The sequence below is a fragment of the Podarcis erhardii genome (genome assembly GCF_964252035.2).
Source record: "Podarcis erhardii genome assembly, chromosome: 3".
NCBI lineage: Eukaryota > Metazoa > Chordata > Lepidosauria > Squamata > Lacertidae > Podarcis > Podarcis erhardii.
In genome coordinates this window covers 120,597,142-120,621,202 of record NC_138507.1, presented here as the reverse complement: position 1 = coordinate 120,621,202, position 24,061 = coordinate 120,597,142, and the positions used below count along the sequence as shown (strand labels likewise).

At 46.7% G+C, this 24,061-nt stretch overlaps 1 protein-coding gene across 4 annotated transcripts in view; it reads left to right on the top strand.

Annotated features, from left to right (window-relative positions):
* EXTL3 (exostosin like glycosyltransferase 3) overlaps nt 1–24,061 on the top strand; it is a 177,845-nt gene that overhangs the window by 14,905 nt on the left and 138,879 nt on the right. For 3 of the 4 annotated variants that reach the window (XR_014154536.1, XM_081854617.1, XM_081854615.1), the window contains exon 1: nt 12,083–12,216. The exons of the other annotated variant lie outside the window; for it this stretch is intronic. The gene's annotated coding sequence lies outside the window, so the exon portion shown is untranslated. Of the gene's footprint in view, nt 1–12,082; nt 12,217–24,061 lie in introns of those variants that run through there. 4 annotated transcript variants of the gene reach the window in all.

Genomic DNA, 24,061 nt, shown 5'->3' with positions numbered 1-24,061 from the left:
AAAAACTTCCCTGAACAGGGCTGCCTTAAGATGTCTTCTAAATGTCAGGTAGTTGTTTATCGCTTTGACATCTGATGGGAGGGCGTTCCACAGGGCAGGCGCCACTACCGAGAAGGCCCTCTGCCTGGTTCCCTGTAGCTTTACTTCTCTCAATGAGGGAACCGCCAGAAGGCCCTCAGCGCTGGACCTCAGCGTCCGGGCAGAACGATGGGGGAGGAGACGCTCCTTCAGGTATCCTGGGCTGAGGCCGTTTAGGGCTTTCAAGGTCAGCACCAACACTTTGAATTGTGCTCGGAAACGTACTGGGAGCCAATGTAGGTTTTTCAGGACCAGTGTTATGTGGTCTCGGCGGCTGCTCCCAGTCACCAGTCTAGCTGCTGCATTCTGGATTAGTTGTAGTTTCCGGGTCACCTTCAAGGAGAGCCCCACGTAGAGTGCATTGCATTAGTCCAAGCGGGAGATAACTAGAGCATGCACCACTCTGGCGAGACAGTCTGCGGGCAGGAAGGGTCTCAGCCTGCATACCAGATGGAGTTGGTAGACAGCTGCCCTGGATACAGAATTGACCTGCGCCTCCATGGACAGCTGTGAGTCCAAAATGACTCCCGGGCTGCGCACCTGGTCCTTCAGGGGCACAGTTACCTGATTCAGGACCAGGGAGTCCTCCACACCAGCCCCCCCGCCCCGCCAAACAGTACTTCTTGTCAGGATTCAACCTCAATCCATTAGCCGCCATCCATCCGCCAACCGCCTCCAGGCACTCACACAGGACCTTCACCGCCTTCACTGGTTCTGATTCGAAAGAGAGGTAGAGCTGGGTATCATCTGCATATTGATGAACACCCAGTCCAAACCCCCTGATGATCTCTCCCAGCGGCTTCATATAGACGTTATAAAGCATGGGGGAGAGGACGGAACCCTGAGGCACCCCACAAGTGAGGGCCCAGGGGTCTGAACACTCATCCCCCCCCACCACTTTCTGAACACGGCCCAGGAGAAAGGAGCGGAACCACTGTATAACAGTGTCCCCACTGAACCTCCCACAGATCTACTTAATTTGTGCCGTTCGTTGTCCCGTTCATGTGCTTGAATGTATGTCCCGGGCACCCATAAGCCCAGCCTTTCATGCTCCAGCGGTATGGATTGCACACAGCAAATAAATGTCTGTGTGGAGCTCCATAATTCTTATAATAATAATAATAATAATTTTTTATTTATACCCCGCCCTCCCCAGCCAAGGCCAGGCTCAAAGTGATGCACCTGCACTGCAGAAACTCAGGCTCTGCATTTTGGAGGTGCAACGCCAGAGTTGAAATAAACATTGCTTGCCGATCAAAGATTCTCTTGCTGTGATTCCTGCAAAGCATGAGGTTCAATTAGCTGCCCTTTTGGGTCCCTCCCAACTCTGCAATTTTATGATTCTGTGAATCCGTTGTGGTATTTTTAAGCTGTGCAGAAGGTGCTCTGGCCTGCCTGGTTTGAGTACCACTAGCTGACGAATGCGTTGATATTTATAACTCTGCCATCTGCTTGGAGGTGGGATCTGGAGGGTGGGAAGCGACTTTGGTTTCCCTGGTAGACATTCCGTTTAAATTAATAGCGTGGGAAACAGCAGCCAGGGGGACTTTGGGGAGAGGAAGAAACAAACGAGTGGCCTTGCAAAATAAAAATAATAAACAGAGGAGGTCTTTGGAGAGGGAGGATTCACAGAAGTGTAGCTTACCCCCAAGCACGTTTAAAAGCAAAAAACAACTTTAGTACAAAATGCAAACTCAGCATTGGTCCAAAAAGCCAACCCGTGCAGACCTCAAAAAACCCAAGTGCTAGTAACATGGTGGATTTTAGGTATGATGACACCTGGGCCAATTTGGTGTTGTGGCTGGAGTCCCAGGACGTGGGAAACTGGGGTTCAGAGCCCCGCTCAGCTATAAAGCTTGCCGCCTCTAGGCCTAGCCTATATTGCAGAGTTATTGTGAGGATTATACCAGCTGCGGTAACTGGGGCCACTATTGCCTTTGGTCTGATCCAGGTAGGGCTCCTCTTATGTAACTTCCAAGCAGATGAAAAAACATCTGCCTTGGAAGCACTCAGGTTGCACTATCCATTCTTGTCTAAGAAGAAAGATAGACTAAATATTTGCGCAATAATACATAGGACGCTCATAGAATATTTTTGCAGCTATTGCCCTTTCCTCAAAGGTTGTACTTGCCATTGTTGGTTGCGTTAAGAATGGCAAAAAGGTGGTGGTGGGGAAACCATAGGCAAAGGTGTTTATATTTCAAAGAAGAAAAGATGCGTGGGCGTCTTCAGTCGTTTCAATGACATTTTGCCTAAGTTGCACATAATGCAGTAATTGTCTCTTTGGGAAAAGGCACTTTGATGTACACTTTCCAATTGCTCTCTGTAGGTGTGCACCCATAATGCCGCTTTTGTGTCTCTCTCTGCAGCAGCTGGTTCCCCAGTTCTTGATCCTGAATAGCGTGCCACCTAACAAAGAGAGGATTGAATGTGGCTTTGGGTATTTTAAACAAGTGCGGTGGGGAGGGGAAAGGAGGGCGCTCGAGTGAATTTTGCTGCTTCTTCCCACGCTTGTTTTAGAAAGTCCAGAGCTAAGGCCTTGGATCTCTCCCCATAAAGGAGTGTGTGAGTGTGTTTGAGCACAAGAGCAAACTTTAAATGCAGAGAGACCACACACACACAAACACACACACTCCCAACTCTCTTGAACTTCCTAGTATAATGGTCAAATTCACAACTAGGGCAGATCCACTCCATACATTCGTAGCACATTCAGTACACATGTGCTTCCCCCATAGATTACTGGGAACTGTAGTTCCACCCTCACTGAGCTACAATTCCCAGCATCCACAAGAAACTACAGTTCCCAGGATTCTTTGGGGGAAGCCATGTGCATTCAGTGTATTCTGCGACTCTGCCCTTAGTTTCTTACTTATTAATTTAGAAGGGCATCTTCAGCACTATTACTCTCTAGAGTAGAATATTCTTGCTGCAAGGCCAATCTGATAGGTGTCCTCTGGTTGAGCCTAGCCCGGTATATGTTTGTTACTATGTATTTTTGTGTTTCTATACTGTAGGGACGCGGGTGGCGCTGTGGGTTAAACCACAGAGCCTCTTGGGCTTGCCGATCGGAAGGTCGGCGGTTCGAATCCCCGTGACGGGGTGAGCTCATGTTGCTCGGTCCCTGCTCCTGCCAACCTAGCAGTTCGAAATCACGTCAAAGTGCAAGTAGATAAATAGGTACCGCTCCGGCAGGAAGGTAAATGTCGTTTCTGTGCGCTGCTCTGGTTCGCCAGAAGCGGCTTAGAGATGAGCGCCGCAACTCCAGAGTCGTCCGCGACTGGACCTGATGGTCCGTGGTGCCTTTATCTTTACCTTATACTGTAGGCCACCACTGAGATCCTCAGATGAGGGGCAGTAACAAAATTTAATGTCTTATAATACTTGGAGGTCAGGCCGTCTGGCCCTGGAGATTTGCCCAATTGCATGTTCTGAATGGCTTGTTCAATCTCTTGTCGTGTTATTTTATTGTTCAGGATTAATCTGTTTTCTTGTGACAATTTTGTTAGTCCATTTTTTCCCAAAAATTGTTTAATCTCAACCTCATCTTGCGGCCCTTGAGTATATAATTTTTTAAAATAACTCTGGAAACACTTTCTAATCTCCGCGGGGTTCTGAATGTTTCTTCCTTCAATTTCTAAGTTTGTAACTGTGTTTAATTTTTGTCTCTTCTTCAACTGCCACGCTAGCAGTTTCCCACATTTGTTTGCCGATTCAAAAGTTTTTTGTTTCATTAGTTTGATCTTCCACTCTATTTCCTGGTTTAACAGTTTAGAATATTGTGCTTGATGAAGTTTAATTTCTCTCAGAATCGGCTGTGATTTCGGGTTGGATCTTAGCTTCTTCTCTAATTCTTTAATTTTCTCCAAAATCTTATCTTTCCTCTCATTTTGTATCCTTTTCTTTACAGTATTCTGTTGTATCAAGAACCCCCTCATCACCGCCTTACTTGCGTCCCAGATAATTCTTTTTTCCACCGTAGTGTTCATGTTTATCTCAAAATAGAGCTTTTTGGGCCTTCTTGGTAATCTCCTGATCTCTAAACAAATTGTCATTCATCTTCCATCTAAAGGAACCGGTTGGTAGTAATGTCATGTCCATCTTCAGTGCATTATGGTCGGAGCAGGTCTTTGGGCAGATTTCCACTTTTCTGACCTTGGGTGCCAGTCCTCTAGTTATCCATATTTGGTCGATTCTTGTCCAAGTCAGCTGGGCCTCAGAGAAAAATGTTCCTTCTCTTCCTAAGGGGTTCTTTATTCTCCAGATGTCAATCCAGTCCATATTGTCTGTCATTTCAAAAAAAGACTTTGGTAGCCTGCCATCTTTCGTAACGTTTTGGCTTTGTGACTTATCCATATTAGTTGATACGACCCCGTTCATATCTCCCATCATGATGATGTTGTTATATTCCAGATAGTCCAGCATAGTCTCATGCAACTTCTTATAAAATTCCGATTTCCCTTCGTTTGGTGCATAAATTCCTAATATCAAAATCTTCTCTCCTTGATGTTGTATCTCGATTGCTAAGATTCTTCCATGTTCATCTTTGAATAAAAATTTAGGTGACAGGCTCTCTTTTGCATATATCACCACGCCTCTCTTCTTTACTCTGTCCGAAGATATAAATTCCTGACCCAGTCTTTTGTTTATTAGCACTTTTCTGTGGAGCCTAGTCACATGTGTTTCTTGTAAGCAAATAATGTCCAATTGTTCTTTTTTTAATATATGAAAAATTTTCCTCCTTTTTTCCGGAATGTTGCAGCCATTTATATTCCAACTCAAAAGTTGCAGAGACATCCTGAACAAATCTGATTAGTTTCCTGGGGGTGGTACCTTGTTCACTGGATCTTCAAAGTCCAAGGGTGCAGGTTCCCCTGGTGCTCCAGGCTCAGAAGGTAGTTCAATTCCTTTTTGTAGGTCCTCTCCGTATGTAGTCAGAAATTTATCTCTGTCTTCCAATGTTCTAATTTTAACCTTCTTCCCTCTAAAGGTGAAAGATAATCCTTGGGGAAATTCCCACCTGAAGATGATTGAATTGCTCCTCAACAGTCTAACCAATTCCAGATATTCAGATCTAAGATCAAGCAGCTGTTTAGGAATATCCTTGTAAAGTTCATGTGCTGGTCCCGGGGGAAGGTACCGTGGGTGTAAGCAGAGTCCACACGAAGAGGGGCGAGGTCCAAGACGGGGAGCCGGGCGGGGAACAGGTACGCTGGAACAGGAGGCCGAGCTGGGAACTGGAACACCGGATAGTCAGGAACAGGAGGCCAAGCAGGGATCAGGAACACAGGAAGGTCCAAAGCCAACAACGACGTTGCTCCCGCAACCTGGGGCCAGGCTGACTGGGCTTTTATCCTCTTCTAAGGCCGGGGGCGGTCCCGACCCCCAGGAGCCCCGCCTCCTCTGGCCTTAAGGCGAGCACTCCTCCTGGGGGCAACCAGTTCCCTTCGCCTCTCTGCCCTAAGCCTCTGCAGATCAGGAGAAGCCGAAGGGTTACTGGGCCCTGGAGGAGGCTCACCTGTGGCCACTGAGTCGTCAAGCCCCTCTGGGGCCAGAAGGGCTTCACCTGGGGCCAGCTCCTGATGCTCTGTCACAGGTGCAGGCTCTTCAGCATCTAGGCCTTGCCCCAGTTCAGCCGGCCCTGGAGGCGGGGACTCCTGTGCAGGCTGGGATTCCTCTGGTTCATCCTCAGAATCGGAATCCCAGGCCATCACAGTTCAATTCTTTTATCCAAAATGTCCAGTGACTTTCCGTAGTGTAGGCCTAGAATCTTGTCCCTTTCCTCCTTTGATCTCAATATTATCAGACAGTCTCTGGGCTTCTCTTTCTTTATAAGTCTTCCAAGCCTAAAAGCTGATACAATTTTAAAGTCTTTTTCCTCTAGTTTCCAAAACTTGGAAAATTCTTTAGTCAGAAACTCAGCCAAGTTGCCTTCTTCCACTTCTGGTATAGACCTTATCCTTAAGTTGCTCTCCCTGTTTCGCAATTCCAACATAGAAAGATAGGTCTGGTGTTCCCCTACTTGTTTATTGAGTGGTCTTACCTCTTGTTCTAACTTTCCAAGTCTTTGGCTGGTATCCTCAGCCAATTTCCGATTTTCACCTGTAGCCTCTGTCAATTCACCTATTGCCTGTACATTCTGTGCCACTTGTCCAGTTAATCTATTTAAGCATTCTGTGTTTTGATCAATTTTAGCAGTTTGCTCATCAGCTTTTCTGTCCAATGATTCCACTTTTTTATCCAACGATTCCAATTTTTCATAGATTTTCTCTAAAATAGAGGCAGTTGCTCCTGAGGCCATATCTTCCAATTGTAAATCCTCAGTTTCTCCCTCCCCTGCCCGTTGCAGAGAGGCAGCTCTTTCCTCAGAAGACAAAGTAGGCAGAGTAGGCACAGATGATCTACGTGTCTGTGAGGCTGCGGTTAAAGTTGTTAATGTTGTTTGTCTGGTTCTTGGTCCCTTTTTTCTTGCGCCACTCATTCCAGAGTTATCTAAAAGTCAAGGTCGAGCTGAGTTGTTCCCATGAGAAACAACATCCCAGATGGTAACAGTCAGACAGGAGGCTGGGAAATGAAAGTAAAATAAAGTCACTGCTGTAAATCCCAAATCCTCTAGGGGGAGTTTAAGATGTCTATGGGGAAGAGGTCAGTTCCAGTAAAATTTAATAAAATCAGAATAATGTCCAAGAGCCTTCAATAGTAGGTTTTAGCAGAGTTATTTTTAACAAACTACACTGTTTCAGTCAGTGCATACTGGTATTCCAAGTGATGCTTCAAAGTAACAAATCCAGAGTCCTCAGATTGTTTCCAAATTTAAAAGTATCCAAGTCTGCAAACTGGCTAGTCTGTTACACAGGCAGCTCCAGCACCTGGGTTTCTTACTTAAGTTATAAATCCAGTAGAAGAAAGGTATCACCATGCAAATAAGAAGCATAAATTCCAGCACTTAGTGTCCTTAATCAACTTACGAAAAAGTTCAGCTGGTGCTCAGATCCCTTAGGTTAAAAGTTCTCTCTTTGCCTCCACTCCTCCAGCTCTTTGCTTTGAAATTCAATGACAGCGGAAGACGGACTTCCTGTTTTTCGTCTCTCCGCTTTCGACCAAATTCAGTATTTTTTAAGTCCCAAAATTTTAAAGAGTCTTTTACTACTCACAGGTTGTAGCTTTTCCGAATCAAAAATTTCCAGGAAGAAAGGTCAGCGCTCATCGGCAGCAGCAACGCGGCTTCACTCCGTTGAATGCGCAATGACCCACAGTGCCGCTACCCCCTCCTCGCTCCGGAGCCCCTTACGGGGTTCCTTCAACGTTTCGGGGACAGCTCCAGGCACCCGCCGGGTCCCAAGACCACAGGCTTCTACTGCCTGTGGGTTGCCGGTGTGGGTCTCCGCTTTGCCGTAGCGGACGACCCGTTTCAAAGGAGCCCCCTCTCCGCAGTTAGAAGAGGGCAGCCATTACCGTTTCGCGCCGCCTCCGGAAGTCTCTAGTAACAAAATTTAATAAACAAACAAATGATTTAGTCACTCACCTTGTAGCTGTCAGCAACCAGGAATCCCAGGCAAGTGACGGTTTATGGGAAAAGCCTAGTGGGAGAGATTAGCTCCTCTGCAGACCAAGCCTGCCTCTTTCTCCGAGATCAAATCCTGCAGCTAAAGGGTAGATTTCCTACGGACTGACTTGGCATTTAGCAACGGTGCCACAAGGTCTGACGACATGTTGGCAAGGCTATACAGATTTCCAGAAAAGGGAGAAGTTTTCAATTGGCAATAATTGCGCCTCGGATTATTATTTTTTACAGCTTTAGCCCTCTTTCCCCTCCTTGGCCTGCCCTGTCGACCCAGACATAGCTTCCCCCTGCCCTTTTCTGTTAGGAGAAAGGATTCTCCCATAATTATACCTTGAAAGGATGTGGTAAATTCTGTTCTGTAGCCACCCTGATTTTGTGAGTACCATGTGGCGTTTTTAGGGCATTACAGGAAACTAGCTCTTTCCTTGCTGACTGTTCTTGCTCATGCACCCCCTGGTGCTTTCAGTGGAGAGAGTGTCCCACTCTTTTTCCTGAGCTGAGGCTCCTATAAACCCATTTTTAATAGCTGCTTAATAATATGCTTGCCAGATTCAGCACAGAAGTCTGACCTGTTTGTGTTCTTGAGGCTCTTTTCCTCTGGGCCGATCTAAACGTGGCAACAGCTATGGAGACACTACCAATGTAGGTTATTTTTTTAGCGCCAAGGTTTTTCCATTGTTTTGGGGTGGCAGGATTAAAGGAAAAAAGAGGGAATGGCTGATGTAGGATGCTTCCTTCTCTTCCCTGCCCTGAGGTCAGACTATGGTGCCTGAAGCTTCTTAGTTTAGAACAGTGATGACCAAACTTGGCCCTCCAACTGTTTTGGGACTACAACTCCCATCATCCCTAGCTAACAGGACCCGTGGTTAGGGATGATGGGAATTGTAGTCCCAAAACAGCTGGAGGGCCAAGTTTGGCCATCACTGGTTTAGAAGAAGCATAAGGGATAGAGAAAGATGGGCGAGTTTATAAAATTATGCATGGTACGAAGGGAAATTGTATTGAGCTGATTTTCACCTCTCTTGTAATACTAGAAATCTGGTTCCCACAAGTTGTGGTATGGACTGCCAGCTAGGATATTGAGGGCTCCTAGCAGTGCCGGATTTATGTATAAGCTAAACAAGCTATAATTTAGGGCCCCACTCCCTTGGAGGCACCCAAAAAATTTAAAGGGAAAAAAACTGGATGTACATTTCCAAAATATAAGATAAAAAACAAATAAAAAAGCTCATCAAAGTGCAAGATAAAAAACAAATAAAAAGCTCATCAAAGTGCAAGTAGATAAATAGGTACCGCTCCAGCGGGAAGGTAAACAGCGTTTCCGGGCGCTGCTCTGGTTCACCAGAAGTGGATTAGCTGGCCACATGACCCGGAAGCTGTATGCTGGCTCCCTCGGCCAATAAAGCGAGATGAGCGCCGCAACCCCAGAGTCTGTCATGACTGGACCTAATGGTCAGGGGTCCCTTTACCTTTACTACATTCTGCATGGACTGGTTGTAACAATTACTTTGATAAAATACATATTTCGTTATGTGAAAATGGCTTTAGATACCTATTAGGTCCATAAATTACCATATAGCATATATTCAGCACAAAAAACAGCAACAATTTCTTGTTGACAAAGGACAGCTGGACATATAAAGAGCCCCATTACCTTCAGTAGCTTAGGGCCTCATCAAACTTCAATCCGGCCCTGACTGCTAGTCAAGGTATATGCAAGGTATATGCTTTATGCAGAGCGGGAAGCTTATTGGGAAACCGCAGCAGAGGGGATTATTGCACTCACGTTTTTATTTATGGCTTTGCAATAGGCATCTGGTTGTCCGCTGTAGGAAAAAGGAAGCTGAACTCTTTAGGCCTTTAGGCCCTTCTTATCTGTTGCATTGGGACACGCGTGACGCTGTGGGTTAAACCACAGAGCCTAGGGCTTGCCGATCAGAAGGTCGGCGGTTTGAATCCCCACGACGGGGTGAGCTCCCGTTGCTCGGTCCCTGCTCCTGCCAACCTAGCAGTTTGAAAGCACGTCAAAGTGCAAGTAGATAAATAGGTAGCACTCTGGCGGGAAGGTAAATGGTGTTTCCATGCGCTGTTCTGGTTCGCCAGAAGCGGCTTAGTCCTGCTGGCCACATGACCCGGAAGCTGTACGCCGGCTCCCTCGGCCAATAAAGCGAGATGAGCGCCGCAACCCCAGAGTCGGCCACGACTGGACCTAATGGTCAGGGGTCCCTTTGCCTTTACCTTTACCTTTATCTGATGCATGGCTCAGTAATGCAGAGCGGCTGTGTGAATGCGATCTGCAGGAGGACAGGAATAAGGTGGGAGTTTTCCCCTGGCAATCCTTTTCCTGTTCAAGCTTTTCCCTCCAGTGACGTAGCGTGGGTTATCAGCACCCGGGGCAAGGCAAGTAATTTGCACCCCCTAACCCATGGATTTGCGCCCCCTAACCCACGGATTTCCCTAACCCCCAGATGTTGCGGCCGGTGCGGCCGGCCCCCCCTGCACCCCCCACGCTACGCCACTGTTTCCCTCCAACTGCAGCCAGGCCTTTGTGCCCTCCTCATATTTGAAAGGGAATGATTGCTCACGGGAGGAGTTCAGAGTAGCACCAAGGAGATTGTGCCATTCAGAAGTGGAAATGTTTGTGTCGGAGGAGCAATCTCCCCTTTCTTCATCCCATGTGTTCTTCGGGGGGGGCGGTTCCCCTGTGTCCTTTGAGTCACTTGGGGGGGGGCTCTGGAGGGAGGAGGGAGAAATCCCCATTGTACTATTCCTTGCACAGGTTTCTGCTTGCAGAACCGCTTCATTGAATTCGGCCCCAGGTGCCCCAACTCCTAAGACCCACTCATTCTGAATTTTGCAAACAAACCAGCGCTATGTGACATAATTCAGCAAACTTGTGCGTGTTCTGTAAAGTTTTTTTGTTTTTTTTTAAATGCATATTTATTTGAAGCTGCTTTCGGTAACTTTGGTTTCTGACTGTGCACCATGAGGCATGTCCAAACCTAATTTGTACCGGTGTCTTCATTTGGATGATAGCAAAAGCAAAGCAATTTAATCCATTTGTTCAAAGGCCTGCTCTCTAGCTATTGATAGCAGGCATTACGTATTGCACAACCTTGTGCAGAGTCAGTTTCCAGATTTATTTTTTCAAGCAGCCGGCATCCTTCGCCTCTTTTGAGCATAGATTTCCAGATCCAGGATGTTAACAGTTTTTACGGAAGCAAACCTCCGAACGGAACTGCTCCGGTGTGACTCTTGTTCCGCTTTCCTCAATAGTAAAAGATGACGGATCCTATACAGTTAATGAAAGAGTCACGTTCTGAAATGGAGGCAGTATTAGCAGTACAGATTGCCTGGGAGGAAGTGAAACTGGGTTTAGGAGCCCCCCCAAACTATGCGTGTCCTTTTTTGGGGGGGTAGGGGGAATCTGGCACCGTTTGGCCTAATTCCTCAAATAGTGTGTTTTTTTTATATATTGCAAAAATCCAAGACATATTCTGTTTGGGATGGCAGCTGTGCAAATACTGGAAAACGTGATGTCGAGACCGCTCCTCTCCCCCCATGATTTTCTGCCTCTCTTTTCCCATCGGATAAAAGTCTTTTAGAAGGGGCGGGTGCCAGGCAAGGTCAGATAATGCTGCCAAGGAAGAAAATGGGTTTCCCATTCTGCTTGTGAAAATGAAATTGAACTGAATCCGTATAGGGCATATATAAGGGTGTTTGTGTGTATTTTTGTTGCTGCGTGCTTATAAGTAGAACATTTTAAAAGGAAAAAAAAAACTTGGGAGTTCGCTGTAAAATTAAACCCAATGCAAGAACTTGGCTGTTGTTGTTGTTTTTTACTACCTATATACTTTGGAACTCCCTGCCTATTCTGCTTGAAAAAGTTCTTGTGTGGACAAGCCTGCCCAGATATTTAGAAAGCTGAGGTGATTTTAATCTGTGGTGTTTTTTATAAGCATTTTAAACTGTTTGTTTTCGCTGTACAGCTGTGATTTATTTTATTTTTTGTAAACTGTGTTGAGGTGCTTTTTTGTTTTTGTTTTCCAGTCCAAAAGGTATTTCGTTTCAATGAAACAATAAATAAAAATAAGCGACAAGATTTCCTCCTATGACTTGACCCAGTTTTGGGCGGGAAAAGGCCACCTTGCCGACTGCGCATGCGTCACACTTGGGTTGTGTACCGGGGGGGGAGAGAGTTGACGGAGAGGAGGGAGGTTCGGCTGTTTCCGTCGCCTTCCGAATCTCCGCCCTGTTGCCCCGCCCCCTCCGCCCATCTCTCTCTCTCTCTCTCTCTCTCTCTCTCTCTCTCTCTCTCTCTCTCTCTCTCTCTCCCCCACCCCCCGCACCGCTCTCTCGGCAATCTCCGTCCGCCTCCGTCCCTCCCAGTCACGCCCCTCGTCCCTTTCCGCCCGCCCTTCGGCCGTTTCCGCCCGCCCCCTTTCGGAAACGGCCGAAGACGCGCTGAAGGAACCGGCGGCGGCGGGCGAGGTGATGCGAGAGGCGAGGAGGGCTGTCGCGCGCGGATTGGGTGGCGGGCTCCGTGGGACGAACCATCCGCGGCTGGCTCGGAGGTAGGCGAGACGGGGGAAGGACGGAGGGAACGCGGGATTCCGCGGAGGGTGCGGGGAGGCGAAAACAGCAGCGCGTCTCTCCACCCGCACCGCGCCCCCCCCCCCCGCTCCTTGTCCTAATGGTCGCTGCCTACGGATCCCGAGAGCGGCCGGCTTAGCACTGCGGGAGGGTTAAACTAAGAAGGTGAAAGCGGAGGGGGGGGCGCGAGACAGAGATGGAACGTACCACGAGTGATGAAGGAGAGGGGTATGTGCGCCCAAGGCAAGTATGCGATTTTTTTGGGGGGGTGCATTGAGGCTTTGGAGGGGGGATAACCCCCCTTTTTGGGATAATGGTACTGCCTAAAGAAGGAGACCCCCCATCCCCCTTTAAGGTAGCTTTGGGGGTGGGGGTCTCTCCATCTGGGGGGGCTGTTTGGGGTAATTCTGGGGACACCTTCCAAAAATAATCATGGGGGGGGGTGTCTAGGGACTCCCAACTTTGGAGGGCAAAGAAGTATCCCCCTATTCCTGGGGTCTGGGGTCTTCCACCTGTGTATGCATGTGTGGTTTTTGAAAGCGCAGGCTCTTTATTATTAATATTGCCATTAATAATAATGTATTGCGCTTACACATCGGAGGCTTGGTGTGCGTTTGGTCACTGGTCACTGGTGTGTTTGGTTTTGTGGAAGAACTAGCTCGCTGAAATCCTGCGCCTTTAGCACATGAGCTGTGGCTTGCAGGTCAGAATAATAAGAATAAAAAGAAATAATCCCATTAGGTAGGGGAAAAGAAGAAGCTAAAACAATGCAAAACCAGATCAAATCATCTCATTGTGGTGGTGGTTGTTTTAAAATACCAAATCCTGTCTTCTCTTCACCTGGCTGGCATTTCACCTAATCTCATATGAAACATTGTTATTATTATTATTATTATTGTTAAATGTCAAACAGTGAATTGGGAGAGCGCTGCCACTGTATGTCAGTAACAGCAATAAAAGCAGTGGTTACATTTGTTTGTTTCAGGGCTTCCTTCCTGCATTTCCACCCACCCACCCACTTTCCAAATGGATTGTTTGAAACAGTGTATATCCCTGCATATACACTGTTTCAGTAACAGTATCAGTATCCGTTTAAAAAAACTGAACCATAGAAAAACAGTGGATTTTTTTAAAAGGCCACATGGATAAAAGCCTTCAGATGGCAGGGAGAAAACTGTCAAAAGGCAGGTGTTTTAGTTACCACTATATTATTATTATCATCATTATCATTTTTAATTACATTTTGTTATTATTAATTAGTTGTTTGTTATCAAGATCTCCAGGAGACTTTCAGGAGGCTGTCTCTTATTCCCACCAGGTAAACTTCTGATAATGGTGGGACATGAAGTTATAATGAGCAATTAAGATAAATTAAAAACAACAGCAACACATATGAACTTCTTCGCCCACATTCATTTATTTTGTTTGGCTGCTTATGGTACTTTATGCGTGATTTTTTTTTATTTTAAAAATTGTATTTTGTTCTTGATTGGCATCTGTTTCATTTCAATATTTTGTAATGCGGTGTTTTAAAGAGAGGCTGAAAATTGCTTAAAGTTTTTTTCTTCTTCAGAAATGCATAGTATAGAAATGATTAAAGTGAAAGAATGGTGCAGACTTAGCGTCTTGCCTAAAGTAGGAGTGGTTAAAACAAAACAAATTCCTTCCAGTAGCACCTTAAAGACCAACTAAGTCAGTTCTGGGTATGAGCTTTCATGTGCATGCACACTTCTTCAGATACACTGAAACAGAAGTCACCAGACCCTTATATATAGTGAGAGGGTGGGGAGGGGTATTACTCAGAAGGGTGGTGGGAATGGGTGATTGGCAGATAGCTGTGATGAGGAGTGGTTAAACCATGCCTTTCCAGATGTTTCTCGACTACAACTCCCATCAGGCTCAGTTTACGAACCTATTGTTGTTGGCATCTATTGGACTGTCTCAAGGGTGAAGTTAAATCTCTGATTTAGCAGCTCTGAAGTGACCTTCATGGGGCACAAGCCTGGGCTCTCCAGACAGGACCCCACCCCCCTTGGCCTTGCTGTTGTGGTCCAGAAGAAAGCGGAAGCAGATGATTGGCACCAGCCTTGCTGCAGGAGTTGCTGGAAGGAGGCATACAAGGCGCCATCCAACCCTCTTAGGGACTCCACTCTGGATTTGTGTAGGGATCCTTAGCCTTTTCTTCTCCTTACCTCTCTCGCCCTGACCTTGCCACTGTGATCCACGCGACGGTCACCTCCAGACTTGATTATTGTAACTCGCTCTACATGGGGCTGCCCTTGAGACTCACCCAGAAACTCCAGGGGGTGTAGAATGCCGCAGCGAGACTCTTTACGGGGTTCTTGCTGCAGGATCACATTCACCCGGTGCTATACCAGCTGCACTGGCTCCCGGTGGAGTACAGGATCAGGTTTAAGGTGCTGGTTTTAACCTTTAAAGCCCTATATGGCCTCGGACCCTCGTACCTACGGGACCGCCTCTCCTGGTATGCCCCACAGAGGACCTTACAGTCTTCAAACAAAAACATCTTGGAGATCCTGGGCCACAGGGAGGTTAGGCTGGCCTCAACCAGAGCCAGGGCTTTTTCAGTTGTGGCCCCAATCTGGTGGAACGCTCTGTCACAAGAGACTAGGGCCCTGCGGGACTTGACATCTTTCTGCAGGGCCTGCATGACAGAGCTGTTACACCAGGCCTTTGGCCAAGGCACAGCCTGACCCCCTCCTTTGGTAATCTTCATAGAACTCTAGCCCAATGGTTGCCATTAATTTGATTTTTGAACTGATTTTAAAATGAATTGATTTTAGAATGCTGTTTTATTGTTGTTAGCCGCTCTGAGCCCGGCTTCGGCTGGGGAGGGTGGGATATAAATAAAATATTATTATTATTAAGATGTCCCACAAGGCGGCAGAGGTTTATGATCAGTTTTCTTTCTCCTGGGTGGGCTCCCTTCCCAGGTGGGTGAGGCCCATCTGCCCCTTGCTTCCAACATGTGCAGAAACTGCCTTCTTGACTGTTGGACACCCTCTTGGTCCTGTCCACTCAGCCTGCCAGAGCTTGCTGGATCAAGACAGTGGTCCATCTGGTACAGCACCCTCCTGTGAGCTCAGGATTGCTCTCCACCTCTCCACCCCTGCTTGTTGTCACGGTCCAGTTCACGGGCGATCAAAGTCCTGGCTGGGGACGTTGGGACCGGGGGCAAGATGGCGGGGTGGGAGCAGGAACTGGAATCCAGAAGCCAGGAATCGGGAAGCCAAGAGTCTGAGGGTCAGAGACCTGGGAGTCAAGAAGCCAAGGGTCCAAGGGTCAGGAAGCAAGGAGTTGTGAAGGCAGGGGTCCGGGGATCAAGAAGCAAGGCAGGGAACATGTTGCTGTGGCAAAGAGCTGAAGGGAAATGCTGACCTTATATCCCTTCCCAGCTCTTGCCACCAGGTGCTGTGAGTTACCAATCGGCCTCACCTGTGTGGCTGCACCTTGCCTCTTCAGAACAAACTTAGGAAGGCCCCAGTCCTGGTCACAGGGCCTGGCTTCTGTACGCACACCTGACACTTGTTTCCAAATATGAAACACTACTGCTACTCTGATTTTCTGCATTTTTACCTTGCGTTCCTTCCAGTGTGGCATACCTGTTTCTCCCCCTCTCCATTTCATCCTCACAACAATCCTGTGAGGTAGGTTAGGGCTGAGAAACGGTGACTGGCCAAAGGTCACCCGAGTGCAATTCATGGCGGAGTGAGGATTTGAACCCCTGGACTCTCAACACGCCAACCACTTTGCCACACTGCGATCTTCCCTGGCCAAAGTTTTGGGGCAAGTGCGATGAAGATTAGCTGCCTTGTAGTTGGAAAGATATATATATACTCGCATAATCTGGTTTTGACTTGTCAGCCAGTTAAATAAATATTAAGAGGCTGCAATCCCAGTCATGTATCCTTGGAAGTAAGTCGCATTGAATTAAAAGGGTAAAGGTGTTTAGGATTACAGCTTAGTCAATGAATCATTTAAGTTACAGCTGATTAGACCAAATTGTCAAACTTGCATGCGAAGAGCAATTTTAGTCAACAAATCACTTCAGCTATAGCGGATTGGATTTAAATTGTCAAACTTCCATGTGAATCAAAGCAAATCCTTTCTGAAGGGGAAAAAATACTTTGTTTTCTAGATGATGTGAGTGCATGTCTCGGGAGATGCCATTTTTAAAGAGGCCTTCTGTCAACAGAGGGAGAAAAAGAAATGCTGCCCTGTGAATTCTTGCATTAATCAGAATTTTATTTTCTTTTATTGCCTGATCTTTATCTGGAGCGCTTTGGTCCAAAGGAACTGCAAGATGCATTCCTAGCACACTTAGGGAGGAGTAAAGCCTTTTTATCTTGGAACTGGGCAGAAGTGCTTGATGTTGTACGCAAGCTAGGTGGCTAACTTGGCTACTGATCAGACGAATGTATCTTGCCCTGTGCGTTGTGCCATTAAGTTCCTTGGGGGCTGGAGGCTTCTCTTGTACTCTTGCCAGGACGTATCAAATAATTTATTATCGTCATCTGTCTTCGCTGCTGGATGAAATCAATATTAAATGAATGGATTCAACAGCTTTGACGGAAGGCGAAGGATCCAGACTGGGAAAATCCTGTGTTCAGTAGGGAGTCCTGTGTGGCAGTAATGACTAACTTCTCCTGGTATTTACTGAAATGCTAAGGGGAGTTTGTAGGGGGAGGGGATTCTTGAGTTCCCTTTCTTCAGCAGTCCCCTCCGTCCTCAACTGAATGGTGACGAAAATCCCCTCCAGTCCCTTCGTTCGTGCGGAGTTCTGCTATTGTCTGAGCCACTTCTCCCTTCCCTTCCAGCAATGACAGTTTTATCTTCATTCAGAGCTTGGCTTCGTGCGCGGCCAAAGGGTCTTGGCAGCAAAACAGTGGTACAAACAGCCTGTGAACTGACTGACATTTCGTTGCAAAAGGGATGTCAAAACAACCTTCTTTTTTAAAAAAATATGCCTCGTTGTTGTTGTTGTTTGGAGTGGGGTGGTGGTGGGAAGAGATATTGGAGGCTTGTGGCGTTCAGATGTGGGCAGCTGTTATAGCTGGAAAGGCCAGATGATCAAAGGTGCATTTTCCACTGATGCCTCTGTGTTTGTGTGTGTGTTTAACTACCTTAAAGTCTTTAGAGCAGGGGTCAGCAAACTTACTGCGCCTTGGGCTTGTGTCTCCAGCGCCGATAGCGCAGACGGCTGGGGAGCACGTGCCCATACACGTGCGCAGATGCTATTTCCAGTGCACTTCTGGGTCAGAGGAGCACTGGAAATGGCTTCTGCGCATTTGCATGGGCCTCCTCCGACCTGGATGTGCACATGCGCACAACACTTGCACATGCGCACAACACTTGTGCATGGGCGCAAGCTATTTCCGGTGCTCCTCCGACCCGGAAGTGGTCAGCCACGCAGCGCAATGCCGGTAAGAGCGGGCGGCAGCAGTGGGCAGTGGGGGTTACCGCGGGCTGGATAAATGAGTCCCTCGGGCCTTAGTTTGGGGACCCCTGCTTTAGAGTAACAACAGTTAATGTCAATCCAGGCTCAGGTTCATTTAGAATTGGAGAAAGCATTTCTAGAGGTTTGCTCTTTGCAGATTCTGGAGAAGCTCCTTTTGGTATTTTTGTGTGTGTGGTCAGGCTCTTATTTACACGACTTGAGTATGGCTTTACAGCTCATAATGGTTCTTTGTTGTTTGCCCTGCTGTGCTGCTTTAAATCTGAAATTGTAGCCCTGCTAGCTTCTAACCTGGGAGCGTGAGGCAAATTGTTATTGTTAGCTGTAAAAAAGGGTACATCAGTGTGTAGGTGGGACTTTGTGGGAGTAACGTAAATGATAAAGGCAGCCTTCCCTCACCCAGGAACATAAAATAAAAATTTCAGCAAGGGGTGAATGAAATGAAATGAAAGGGAGGGGTTAGCAGCAGTCTGGAGCAAAATGCCTTTCTAACCTCACTTACGGATGCCGGCCAGATCCTGAAGGTTGACTTGCACATGGCAGCCCCCACATGGTGCTGCTATCCAGCTCACAGTTAGGCTGTGGCCACATGGAGATGCCATAAGAACCTCAGGGGCAGCTGGTGGGCATATGAGGGGCAAGGCTTTTTTGGTGGTAGCACCTCAGTTGTGGCCCTCGGCTTCTCATTCACAGATAAGATATTTATTTTGTTACATTGTCCAGTAGCATCTTAGAGACCAACTAAGTTTGTTCTGGTTATAAGCTTTCGTGTACGTGCACACTTCTTCAGGTGCTAATTTTTTAAAATAAAGAAATCTTTATTTCGACTGCATCAGACCAACATGGCTACCTACCTGAATCATTTTGTTGTATGTTATTTACAAACACGTTAGGATATGCAGAGGACCACTGTAGACTTTAAATTTGATTTTGACAGCTAGGGACATGTTTGTTTGTTTTTAAATGCAAATACAGTCTGGACTGGAGGCTATTTGTTCTTTTTAGGATATTGTATCTGGATATACTGCTCATGAGTGAGTCCTGCAGTAGTGATATCGACATCTTTTCAGCACCAGGTTAAGACTTTCCCCCTCATCTGGGCATTTGGTTGAATCTGATCCAGTTGAGTCAAGGATTTATATCAGCTTTTGCTAATTCACACACACACACATATCCTCCATGGTATTTTGCTACTGTGATGTCTGGTGGCTCCAAAATATACCCACCACCATGAAGAAAATCAGTATGGTTGTGTGCCCTTGTGGAGCTCAGTCCCGCAGGAGGCAACGATAACTGCTAACCTAAAAAAAAAAAAGGTAAAGGATCCCTGACAGTTAAGTCCAGTCGTGAACGACTATGGGGTTGCGGTGTTCATCTCGCCTCGCTTTACTGGCCGAGGGAGCCGACATTTGTCCGCAGTTTTTCCGGGTCATGTGGCCGCTTCTGGCAAAACCAGAGCAGTGCACGGAAACGCCGTTTACCTTCCCGCCGGAGTGCTACCTATTTATCTACTTGCACTTTGATGTGCTTTTGAACTGCTAGGTTGGCAGGAGCAGGGACCAAGCAACGGGAGCTCACCCCGTTGCGGGGATTCAAACCGCCGACCTTCCGATCAGCAAGCCCCAGAGGCTCTGTGGTTTAGACCACAGCGCCACCTGCGTCCTAGATGACTTTAAAAGAGGATTAGGCAAATTCATGGAGGAAAAAGGCTATGGAGGGCTGCTGAGATCCTGCTTTTGAGTTTCCCACAAACATGTGGTCGGCCACCATAAGAGGAGGCTGCTTGGCTAAATGCGCCATAACCTGAACCAACAGGTTCTTAGGAAATGCCCCTCATCATTGTCCCAAGAGAAACTTAAATGTGAAGATGCTGCCCGACACTTGATCTCTGTGGCGGTACCTGATGTGCCAGAGCATGTGGAAGGTTGGGTTGGGGAGATCACCCAGGACAGAGTATTCTAATTACGGCTTCAGACTGCTTTTATCTAATGACTGCAGCCAAATTTCGATGCTTCAGCACTGCTTTTTTGGTGACGTTTGCCTTTGGGCCTGTTCTCCAGACAACCTGAGTCATTTGCCTGACAGTCTGGCTGCTAGAGGCTTTGTTAGGGCTGGTACAGCATGGAGCTAAGGTGGGGTGTTTGCCAGGATGTGAAGGCTCCGTCCCTTTTGGCAAGTCGTTCTGCAGGTAATGTGGGAATTGGAAGCCTTGACTGCTGTCCAGCCAGGAAGACTGATGCTATCGTAAAGCGGAGGAGGGTTTTATTTTTATTTTTTTGAACTGCAAAGCGATACCCTATCTTTGAAATATAACTGCTAATTGAAGTCTCCTTCTGTTGAGAGTGGTTTGGCTAATCCGCTGCAAATGGATTAAGTTCTGGGGAGGAAAAACCCAAGTCGTTCGAGGCCAATATTTGAAATGACTCCAAACTGCTATAATTCTGTATAGATTGGAACAGGCTTTTCTCCCTCAACTACTTTTAGTAGCTTTCGCTTTTACATTCTTTTGGTTTGCTGGGGCATGAGGTTTGTGTTTTTGTATGTGTGTGCGCGTGCTAATCTGATACCCATCGAAGATACAACCCTCATTTTTTTGTTCTTCCCTTACTGGCTCCTAATAAACCAGCCGACCAATTTCCATAGATGTATTGATGCAATCAGTTTGTGGAAAGCATGAGCGTGGGAAGGGAAGATTGCCTCGAGTCTTTAAAGCAGCCTTCACCAACTTGGGGCCTCCCACATGGTTTGGACTACAATTCCCATCAGCACCATGTTTAAAGGCAGCAGTTATCTTTTCAAGGTGACTGGCCTGGGAAATGAGAGGCAGAACATTTCTTTTTTGAAATAATTTGGGAGCATATTCACCCAGTGCTTTCCCAGCTGCACTGGCTCCCGGTGGAGTACTGGTTTAAGGTGCTGGTTTTGACCATTAAAGCCCTTCACGGCCTAGGAACCTTGTACCTACGGGACCGCCTCTCCTGGTATGCCCCACGGAGGACCTTAAGGTCCATAAATAGCAACACCCTAGTGGCCCTAAGGAAGTTAGATTAGCCTCAACCAGAGCAAGGGCCTTTTCAACACTGGCCCCGGCCTGGTGGAACGCTCTGTCTCATGAGACCAGGGCCCTGCAGGATCTGATTTCTTTCCGCAGGGCCTGCAAGACAGAGCTGTTCCGCCTGGTCTCTGGCTTGGAGTCAATTTGATTCCCTCCTCCTCTTTCTTCTTTTCTTTTCTCCTCCTGTGATGAGGCTACATTTTAATTTTAATGTTTTAATGTATTTTAATCTTGTTTTTAAGTTGTATTCGTTCAACTTGTTTTTATTATTGGTTGTTAGCTGCCCTGAGCCCAGCCTTAGCTGGGGAGGGTGGGGTATAAATAAAATGTATTATTATTATTGATTTTGGAAGTGTAGAGTTATAACAATGCAAAATACATATCCATATTTAGAGATTTCTCCAAATCTCTATATTTCGCACCTTCCCCTCCATGGGTCCTATTATAAATCTTTTCAACTGCATATTATCTCATCATCCAAATTTTATATCTCTCCATTTTGTCCATAATATCTTCTATCTTACAAGTGTTATTGCAATCCTGCTAATGCTTACAGTGGTCTCTCAAGTAAATTATAATTTTTTCCTATTCTTTATTGAGGTTTTGGTCTTCTTGGTTCCTGAGCTTTCCGGTTAGATTTGCCATTTAGGCATAATCATAGCTGTCAACTTACAGATTTGAAAATAAGGGACCAGCAGCCTTGAAAATAAGGGACCAGCAGCCAAAATAAGGGACCTGCAGCCTCACCTGTTCCAGGCACTCCAGTCTTCCTGTCCTCCTGCAGTCTGGTCAAACTCATGCTGGTAGCTTCGAGAACACTGTCCAACCAACTTTGTAACCAGAGGTTCAACTGAATAGAATCTGAATCACATGCACCACAAGGCCTATGCAGCCTCAACTTAAGATGGCTCCCCGGCCTGGCTTTGCACTGCAAAGTTTGCAGCAGCACGTGCAACAAAATGGCGTCCAGCATTCAAAAAACCCTCAGCTTGCATTAACTAGCCACACACAAGGCATGGAAGCTCCACCCCCCAGTCATTCTTAGACTTCTTATTGGGTGAGCAACACAGCCAAGCAACACAGTTGGAGCCTCCCTCCTCCCTGGCTGGCAGGGAGGGAGGGAGGGAGGGAGGGAGAGGAGCTGCTTCCTTTGAAACCTAGGAAATTTAAGGGACAGCAGCAATAAGGGACAGCAGCGGGACATGGCGCTGGGATAAGGGACTGTCCCGCCAAATAAGGGACACTTGACAGCTATGGGCATAATCCAACAGTTTAGTTTGCCATTCTTCTCTAGTAGGGACTTTGTGCTCTTTCCATCTCTGGGCTAGTAGCATCCGTGTGGCTGTCATTGCATACATAAAAAGACTTTTCTGCTCCTTTGGGATCTTGGTACCTACAATTCCTAGTAAAAAAGCTTTGGGCTTGTTGCTTTTTTAAATAAAAGTCATTTTAAACATTTTTTTCAATTCATTATATATCATTTCCCAGAATGCTTTTATTACCTTGCATATCCACCACATATGGTAAAAGGTGATAGGCAGAACATTTCTAACCATTCTTTTCAGTCTGTTTCCAGCCTTGATTGGAAGATGCTGACCAGTCGTGAAGTGAGATTCTTGCCGTATGTTCAGTATTAATTTCCCAAATTAGTTGGTGGCCATCTAAGGAGGAGGTCAGTGAATGAAATTGAACCTTTAGCCTTCAGTGCTGTAGGCACTTAGCTAGTGGGACTGAATTTGGATGGACTTTCGCATAGGATTGTGCTGTTCATGGGATTTCTGTTTTAGACAAACTCTTGTTTATCTTGCTAATATGACGAAAGCAAAACCATAAGAGGAATGATCTGCTCCTACTTCCCTCTGCATGCTAGACCCACAAGGAATACTCATTGCTTGCCAGTGGGCCTTTCTGCGAATAGCAGAACTTCATGGAGAGCAGCTGCTTTTCGTTAAGAAGTTTACATTTCACTGGAGACGTTCTGTTGTTGGAATATTTTGCAGTGCCCCGTTTTTATAAAAAACAAACAAACAAACATACCCAATAGCTTGGCATTTGTTTACCAATAGCATCTTAAATTCTAGTGTGTTGTTTTTTTTTAAAAAAATGAGACCGCAGATCAGTGGTTCCCATACTTTTTCTAGCCACTGCCCCCTTGGTTCCATAAACTCACCCCAGTGCCCCCTACTCTACCAAAGCATTGTTCAGAATAGCGGTTTGCATGACCCGCTAAGGAAGGGGATAACACAATGAAATTTGAAAGAGTAACAATCAGTTGCACATTTAGTCAGAACCCAATTAAAACTATTTGTTTTAATTAATTCAACAAAGTTGATGAACCTGATCCAGTGATAGCAGTTCTTTGAGGCCTGATAAACGTTATCCCTTCCAGTGCCCTACTGCTGCCCTCTTGCCTTCTAACGCCCTCCTAGTTCATCTTCCCCTCTAGGGAGTTGTACCACCCACATTTGGAATTGTTGCCATAGGTGGACGTGGGGTATAGCTGCAGTGCAGGATAAACCAAGTTAACAAGAATAGGAGAGCATAGAATAACATCCTGGCAGCTGTGGTTTTTAAGCATGGAGTATGAAAAGGCTCCTGCCTTGTTAACCTGCAGGTACATTTCCTCTATTGAGTGGCGCTGGGGGAACCATGCAGCCTGCCTGGCAAGTGTGCGACGTTCTTTTTAGGCAGCTGGGAAAATTCTTACACGGAGATAAATTTTAGTGCAGTACTGAGTGCAGAAGTAAGGGACTGAGTGCAGTAAGGGACATGGGTGGCGCTGTGGTCTAAACCACTGAGACTTGGGCATGGCGATCAAAAGGTCAGCAGTTCGAATCCCCGCGAAAGGGTGAGCTCCCGTTGCTCAGTCCCTGCTCCTGCCAACCTAGCAGTTTGATAGCACGCCAAAAGTGCAAGTAGATTAATAGGTACCTCTCCGGCAGGAAGGTAAACGGCATTTCCGTGCGCTGCTCTGGTGTCAGTGTTCTGTTGTGCCAGAGGCGGCTTAGTCATGCTGGCCCCATGACCTGGAAAAACTGTCTGCAGAGCAGACAAACGCCGGCTGCCTTGGCCTGTAAAGCAAGATGAGCGCCGCAACCCCAGAGTCGTTCACGACTGGACTTAAATGTCAGGGGTCCCTTTACCTTTACTGAGTGCAGAAGTTCAGCCAGGATGTCTCTCCATTTCCATCTCCACCCATGCTCTTTGACTCTGCTGTGTGTGAGGAATTTTGAGGTCTTAGATATATGGTAATGTTCGTAAGTGTACCAACCAAGCACGTACATAGATCAGCACA